Here is an 8,982-nt window from a genome sequence, read left to right on the forward strand (position 1 = left end):
ATGTTACAGGAGTGACCTCCCTGCTCTGTGTTATATGTTACAGGAGTGACCTCCCTGCTCTGTGTTATATGTTACAGGAGTGACATCCCTACTCTGTGTTATATGTTACAGGAGTGACATCCCTACTCTCTGTTATATGTTACAGGAGTGACATCCCTACTCTGTGTTATATGTTACAGGAGTGACATCCCTACTCTGTGTTATATGTTACAGGAGTGACCTCCCTGCTCTCTGTTATGTTACAGGAGTGACTTCCCTGCTCTGTGTTATGTGTTACAGGAGGGACATCCCTGCTCTGTGTTATATGTTACAGGAGTGACCTCCCTGCTCTGTGGTATATGTTACCGGAGTGACATCCCTACTCTGTGTTATATGTTACAGGAGTGACCTCCCTGCTCTGTGTTATGTGTTACAGGAGGGACATCCCTGCTCTCTGTTATGTTACAGGAGTGACTTCCCTGCTCTGTGTTATGTTACAGGAGTGACCTCCCTGCTCTGTGTTATATGTTACAGGAGTGACCTCCCTGCTCTGTGTTATATGTTACAGGAGTGACATCCCTACTCTGTGTTATATGTTACAGGAGTGACATCCCTACTCTCTGTTATATGTTACAGGAGTGACATCCCTACTCTGTGTTATATGTTACAGGAGTGACCTCCCTGCTCTGTGTTATATGTTACAGGAGTGACCTCCCTGCTCTCTGTTATGTTACAGGAGTGACTTCCCTGCTCTGTGTTATGTGTTACAGGAGGGACATCCCTGCTCTGTGTTATATGTTACAGGAGTGACCTCCCTGCTCTGTGGTATATGTTACAGGAGTGACATCCCTACTCTGTGTTATATGTTACAGGAGTGACCTCCCTGCTCTGTGTTATGTGTTACAGGAGGGACATCCCTGCTCTCTGTTATGTTACAGGAGTGACTTCCCTGCTCTGTGTTATGTTACAGGAGTGACATCCCTGCTCTGTGTTATATGTTACAGGAGTGACCTCCCTGCTCTGTGTTATATGTTACAGGAGTGACCTCCCTGCTCTCTGTTATGTTACAGGAGTGACTTCCCTGCTCTGTGTTATGTGTTACAGGAGGGACATCCCTGCTCTGTGTTATGTTACAGGAGTGACATCCCTGCTCTGTGTTATATGTTACAGGAGTGACATCCCTGCTCTCTGTTATGTTACAGGAGTGACTTCCCTGCTCTGTGTTATATGTTACAGGAGTGACATCCCTGCTCTGTGTTATATGTTACAGGAGTGACTTCCCTGCTCTGTGTTAAATGTTACAGGAGTGACATCCCTGCTCAGTGTTATATGTTACAGGAGTGACTTCCCTGCTCTGTGTTATATGTTACAGGAGTGACATCCCTGCTCTCTGTTATGTTACAGGAGTGATATCCCTGCTCTGTGTTATGTTATGTTACAGGAGGGACATCTCTGCTCTGTGTTATACAGTGGAGGAAATAATTATTTGACCCCTCACTGATTTTGTAAGTTTGTCCAATGGCAAAGAAATGAAAAGTCTCAGAACAGTATCATTTCAATGGTAGGTTTATTTTAATAGTGGCAGATAGCACATCAAAAGGAAAATCGAAAAAATAACCTTAAATAAAAGATAGCAACTGATTTGCATTTCATTGAGTGAAATAAGTTTTTGAACCCCTACCAACCATTAAGAGTTCTGGCTCCCACAGAGTGGTTAGACACTTCTACTCAATTAGTCACCCTCATTAAGGACACCTGTCTTAACTAGTCACCTGTTTAAAAGACACCTGTCCACAGAATCAATCAATCAAGCAGACTCCAAACTCTCCAACATGGGAAAGACCAAAGAGCTGTCCAAGGATGTCAGAGACAAAATTGTAGACCTGCACAAGGCTGGAATGGGCTACAAAACCATTAGCAAGAAGCTGGGAGAGAAGGTGACAACTGTTGGTGCGATTGTTCGAAAATGGAAGGAGCACAAAATGACCATCAATCTTCCTAAATTGCTATACTATTTTCGCACTCTACCAGTGTTCTTATCTAAAAAAACACTGGAACCCCTTCAAAAATTGATTTTCACCTTCATCTGGTCCCAAAAGAAACCCAGAATCCAGCGCAGAATTATGCTACTTCACAAAAATGAAGGGGGACTGTCAGTTCCCAATTTGCACAAATATTAATTTGCTGCCCAGCTGGCCTTCATTCCTATGCTCTATGCAGACATCCAAATCCCTAGATGGGTAACTCTAGAGAATAGTTTACTCCATCCCTTAAACTGAAAAGGTATCCTATGGGCACAATCACAACAGTGTGGTACAATTAAATCCTTATCTCCATTTACCCACCATTCGCTCCTCTTATGGAAAAAAGTTCGCTACAAATATAAACTGCAGTCGCAAACGTCAAAACTGGTGGAGTTATTGGGTAACCCTGATTTCCCGGCAGGTCAAAACCCTAAGGCCTTCAGCTGGTGGTCCCTGAACAATCACACAGGCCTTGAGCACTTCCTTCACCAGGGGAAGGTATGCACAAAACAAACTTTGATAGAAAATCTTGCTGTTCCTGCTCTCGAGGGTTTCAGGCTGCACCAAATTCAGCATTATATACTTTCTATGGCCAAAGTTGGACAAGAACTCAGAAGCACCTCTCTTGAGACCCTCTGCCTAACTGATCCATTACGCAAAGGAACACTGTCCTTACTATACTCCATGTTAAATCTTAGACCATCAGACGCGAAACTCCAGTACCAGCTTAACTGGGAAGACGATCTGAGTACCAGCTTAGACAACAACCAGTGGTCGCAATGTTTCGACACACTTTCTAGAGGAAGTTTATGTGTGGTGCACATGGAGACCTCGCTACGTGTACTACATAGATCTTATTTGGTACCCGAGCGGCTTCATCAGATATACCAAAACAAATCAAAGCTATGTTTTAGAGGCTGTTTGGTGTTGGGTTCAATGTATCATACTTGGTGGTCCTGTCCAGTGGTGGCTGCACTATGGAATAAAGTTATACGCAAAATCAACTCAGCCCTCTCCATTCAACTAGCATTAGATCCTGCTATTTGTCTCCTGGGATTGCATCCTGACGAAATTCCATATGCTCAGCATAAGCTTATCCAACACATTATGAACACTGTTAAAACCTACATAGCATCCCAATGGCAGCAAAATACCCTGATCTTCCGCTGCGTCCTTGATCGCATCCATACTACAATGTTAAATGAAAAAATTAAAGCCAACCTGCTGGACAGGACTCATCAGTTTGATAGGATCTGGACACCCTGGATTCAGGTTACCTCTTCTGCTGATGCCCAGCATTTATTAGATTCCTTTTAGAAACGGGGAAAATATAGGCCTCATGCTTATGGTATCATCAACATTATACTCTCTTATAAATTATAGCAATCTATGTGGCACATACCTCGGTTCGGCACGGGTGTCTTTTTAGTTTTATAGTTTTTAGTTTTTAGTTCTTCAATTTCTACTCTTTACAACTGACTTAAATATGTTCTAATGTTCTAATATGCTAAATATGCTCTAGCATTACGACAAGCTATTCTTGACCTGAATCTATTAAGAAATAGTTCAATAAATTGACAAATTATCTGCCTGTAACCTTATATCAGCAACTAGTATATAACCAAGACCCTGTTACAAATGCTACCGTATGATATTTTATTCTGATTGCTATATGTGTTGGAATGTACTGTTCTGAAATGTTCACCTTTTTTGTCTTTTACGAACAAAAATTTCTTCAAATAAAAACCTATTGAAATTAAAATGACCATTAGTCGACCTCGCTCTGTTGCTCCACGCAAGATCTCATCTCGTGGGGTGTCAATGGTTCTGAGAAAGGTGAAAAAGCATCCTAGAACTACACGGGAGGAGTTAGTGAATGACCTCAAATTAGCAGGGACCACAGTCACCAAGAAAACCATTGGAAACACATTAGACCGCAATGGATTAAAATCCTGCAGGGCTCGCAAGGTCCCCCTGCTCAAGAAGGCACAGGGGCGCCTCTAGCCATTTTGTCACTCCAGGCGAGAAAACCTGTGGCATGCCTCACCCCACCCCCATGGCACCCCACCCCCATTAAAATAATCGTAATGCGGCAGCGTTTCACCAGGAAATAACAGTAATGCGGCAATGTTTCACCAGAGAATAATTGAAATGCGGCAGCGTTTCACCAGAAATTACACTTATTCTGGAAGCGTTTCACCAGAAAATACATTTAAGGAAGAAGGCACACAGGGAGGCATAGGAAGGCACAGGGGGACAAAAGGAGGCACGAGGGTCAGAAGAACTCACAAGGGAGGACAGAAGGAGGCACACAGGGGGACAGAATGAGCAGGGGCGCCGCCAGGCACCAAGCAGACCAAGCGGCCGCTTGGGGCCTCATGTCTTTAGGGGCCTCGGAGGCTATGTGACGTCATTGTGACGTTTTTTTAATTTCCTCCGCTCTCCCCCTGCATTGCTCGGAACTCCCTGGCCGTGTCTCCCTCTGTGACGTCCCCAGTGACGTCACACGCAGCTGCCGCACCACCGCGCAGCGTGAATTTTCAGTGGAACGCAGAGCCAGGCCAGCCAGATCCATTCGTTGGTGATGGGTGAGGAGGAGGACTGTCCGACTGCGGTAACATTAACTCCGCCCCCCCATTGAAGCCTATTGGATGGGTTCAGCCAGGCCACGTGCTAGCTCAGTGCCTGCTAGCAACTTCCCCCGCCTGCCATACAGGGCGAGAGAATCCACAACTGCACGGATTAGCCAGGTCCCTGACGGAGCAGAGCCACAAAGCTTGGGGGAGATTTAAAATGTAAAGGACTGGTGCTGTACACCTCCGGTGCGGGGAACACGTGACCGCGTCGCAGAAGTTACACAGAAGCCTGGTCTGGGGAACCAGGTAAGATTGGTCTCTAGTCTCATTCCATGCAGCAGCCTCCACTGTTTGCCTCTCTTGTCCCCTGCATCTTCAATCAGCCCATGCTCTCTCATCCTGCTATAGTGCCCTATAACCAGCACTTTCCTCTCAGAACCCCCAATGTGCCCTCATGTACTCCTACCCACCACTTACAATGCTCTATTGCTCTGTCACCACTCAGTGTGCCCTCACTCTCTCTCATCCTCCCCCTGCATCCAGAAAGTGCCCACCCAAGTACCCTCAATGTGCCCTCACTCTCTCACCTCCAAGCAACCTCGAATTTCCCTCACTTCCTCCCCAGCTTACCTCCCCCCCCCCCCCCCCCCCCAGTCGTGCACACCTTCACTCTCCAGCCATGCGCTCCTTCCCTTACCAGCCTCAACACCCCACCCCCCCTCGGTTGTGCGCTCCTTCCCTCCCCAGCCCCCTCGGTCGTGCGCTCCTTCCCTTTCCCAGCCCCCTCGGTCGTGCGCTCCTTCCCTCCCCAGCCCCCTCGGTCGTGCGCTCCTTTCCTCCCCAGCCCCCTCGGTCGTGCGCTCCTTCCCTCCCCAGCCCCCTCGGTCGTGCGCTCCTTCCCTCCCCAGCCCCCTCGGTCGTGCGCTCCTTCCCTCCCCAGCCCCCTCGGTCGTGCGCTCCTTCCCTCCCCTGCCCCCTCGGTCGTGCGCTCCTTCCCTCCCCAGCCCCCTCGGTCGTGCGCTCCTTCCCTCCCCAGCTCCACATTGTGATGCGTGGAAACGCCCATTTTTGCTCACCGCAGGACTGTCAGGATGGGGAGGGCGCAAAAAACTGTCTGTCCCCGGGCGCTGAAAACCCTAGCTACGCCTCTGGGTCACACTGTTGTCCGCACTGGGCTTGCGCCCGGCAGAGCAGCGCTACGGGAAGATGGTGTCCGAAGCCCTGTACTGAAGACTATTTGTGTCTCCATTATAGGGCTTCGGGCGCCATCTTCCCGTAGCCCTGCTATTCAGTTCAGCGCGGGAGATTGCAGTCTGGGGAAGCTGCGCGCCAGAGGCTGACCGGGAGAGAAGACTTCTGTCAGGTGAGTAAATTCTTTTTTTTTTTTTTCTGAAATGTGGCCCACATTGCGTTTGTTTTCTGCTGAAATGTGGCCCACATTGCGTTTGTTTTCTGCTGAAATGTGGCCCAAATTGCGTTTGTTTTCTGCTGAAATGTGACCTAAATTGCGTTTTTCTGCTGAAGTGTTGCCCAAATTGCGTTTGTTTTCTGCTGAAATGTGACCTAAATTGCATTTGTTTTCTGCTAAAATGTGGCCTAAATTGCGTTTTTCTGCTGAAGTGTTGCCCAAATTGCATTTGTTTTCTGCTGAAATGTGGCCTAAATTGCGTTTGTTTTCTGCTGAAATGTGGCCCAAATTGCGTTTGTTTTCTGCTGAAATGTGGCCTAAATTGCGTTTGTTTTCTGCTGAAATGTGGCCCAAATTGCGTTTGTTTTCTGCTGAAATGTGGCCCAAATTGCATTTGTTTTCTGCTAAAATGTGGCCTAAATTGCGTTTGTTTTCTGCTGAAGTGTTGCCCAAATTGCATTTGTTTTCTGCTGAAATGTGGCCTAAATTGTATTTGTTTTCTGCTGAAATGTGGCCCAAATTGCGTTTGTTTTCTGCTGAAATGTGGCCTAAATTGCGTTTGTTTTCTGCTGAAATGTGGCTCAAATTGCATTTGTTTTCTGCTGAAATGTGGCCCAAATTGCATTTGTTTTCTGCTGAAATGTGGCTTAAATTGCATTTTTCTGCTGACATGTTGCCCAAATTGCGTTTTCTGCTGAAAATGTTGCCCACATTGCATTTATTTTCAATGTCATGGCAACGGCCATGGCAAACACCCCCCACGCCCACTTTTCCGCGCAAACACGCCCCGTCCCATCCCCCTGCTCCACCCACCTGTTATGCCACGCCCACTTTTGGCGGGATAACCACACCCATTTTTTGCCGCGGCGCGCTTCGCAAGCCGCAGGATAGGGCCACTTCCTGCAGTCCGCTTGGGGCCACAGAAACCTTAGCTGCACCCCTGAGAATGAGGCACAATGGGGGACAAAAGGAGGCACAATGGGGGGCAGAATGAGACACAAAGGAGGACAGAAGGAGGTACACAGAGGGGCAGCGGGAGGTACAGGGGTACAGAAAAAGCCATGAGGGCCAGAAGGAGGCACAAAGAGGACAGAAGGAGGCGCAGGGCTATTGAAGGAGGCACACAGAGGGACAAAATGAATCACAATGGGGGACAGAAGGTGGCACAATGGGGACAGATTGAGGCTCAAAGGGGGACAAAAGTAGGCACAGGAGGAAAGAAGGAGACACAGAGGGACTGAAGAAGGCACACAGGGGACAGAAGGAGGCACAATGGGGAACAGAAAAAAAAGCTTAAAGGGGGGCAGAAGGAAGCACAGGGAGATAGTAGAAGGCATAAAGGGGGACAGAAGAAGGCACAAAAGGGGGACAGAAGACGGCAGAGGGGGGTGTAAGGAGGCACAGGGAGACAGAAGGAGGCAGAAAGAGCCACAGGGAGACAGAAGAAGGCACAAAGGGGCACAGAAGGAGGCACAGGGGCACAGAGGAAGGCGCAGGAGACAGAGGTGGCACACGGGGAGTCTGGGACTGAAGAGGCACATGGAGACAGAATAAGGCACAAAGGGAGACAGGCAGAGGCACTGGAGGACAGAAGGAGGCAGAGTGGGACTAAAGGAGGAACAGGGGGCAGAGATAGCGCAGGCGGGTCGAATTTGTACTCTTTATCGCCCTAGTCCACTGTCACCAGCCACCCCCCTCAGTATGGGTAGCGAGATGACCCCTCCCTCCTTCCCTCCAGTATAGGTAGCTTGATGACCCCCCAGTATAGGTAGCCAGATGACCCCTCCCCCTTCCCTATAGTATATGTAGCCAGATGACTCCTCACCCTTTCCCTCCAGTATAGGTAGCCAGATGACTCCCTTAATCCCTCCTTTTCCCACCCCAACCTTTCAGTATAGGTAGCCAGCTCACCTTCACACCACAGCAGCCATCTGTGTCACTTCCTCTTCCTTTCTGTCTCTAATGCTGTCTAAGTCTATGGCCGCCAGCCACAATGTAAACGTGCACAGAGAGCATAGTGGCGGCTGCACAGGTACCATGGTCAGGCGCTCGCCTGATCTCCCTGCATTGCAGCATTTGCAAGCTTGCAATTTGCAAGCCTGTGCCTCCTGTGGTGCCCTAGGTCATGGCCTAGGTGGCCTTGGCCTAAATCTGGCCTTGAGCACAGGGGGACAAATAAAGGCAAAGAGGCACAGGGGAACAGAATGAGGCAAAAAAGGGCACAGAAGGAGGCAGAGGTGGCATGGGGGGACTGAAGGAGGCACATGGAGACAGAAGAAGGCACAAAGGGAGACAGAAGGACAAACAGGGGGTTAGACATGGGACAAGGGACTGAAGGCGGCACAATAAAACAGAAGAAGGCACAAAAGAGACAGAAGGAGGCACAAAGGGGGAAAGAAGGATGCACAAGGCACAGAGGTGGCAGCTTCCTGCAACTTATGCTAAGCAGATGCAGCAGAAGCAAGTAATAGAACACCCATGGGGTGGATCTTGGTCCAGGGTGGTGCTTAATTTGGGGGCGGGCTTAATCCAGCAACATGGTGCCCCCCAGGACCAATGGTACTCCAGGCAATGGCCTGTACTGCCTATGCCTAGAGGCGCCCCTGGTTACAGGAGTGATATCCCTGCTCTGTGTTATGTGTTACAGGAGGGACATCCCTGCTCTGTGTTATGTGTTACAGGAGGGACATCCCTGCTCTGTGTTATATGTTACAGGAGGGACATCCCTGCTCTGTGTTATGTGTTACAGGAAGAACATCCCTGCTCTGTGTTATATGTTACAGGAGGGACATCCCTGCTCTCCTGGTATAAAATACACCTTGAATTCCACCAGTAGATGTTAATGAAAAATTAGATTCTAAATGGAAAAGAAGCAGCTTTGCTATAGGTGGAAGTGAAGCTCAGCAGATCTCTGCTGTGTAGGGATGCAGAGGGGGGAGAATTCTCATTATCATACATAATCGGCATTTCCCAGGCAAGCAAGGATAATTGAGAA

The sequence above is a fragment of the Hyperolius riggenbachi genome, chromosome 12 (assembly GCF_040937935.1).
Source record: "Hyperolius riggenbachi isolate aHypRig1 chromosome 12, aHypRig1.pri, whole genome shotgun sequence".
NCBI lineage: Eukaryota > Metazoa > Chordata > Amphibia > Anura > Hyperoliidae > Hyperolius > Hyperolius riggenbachi.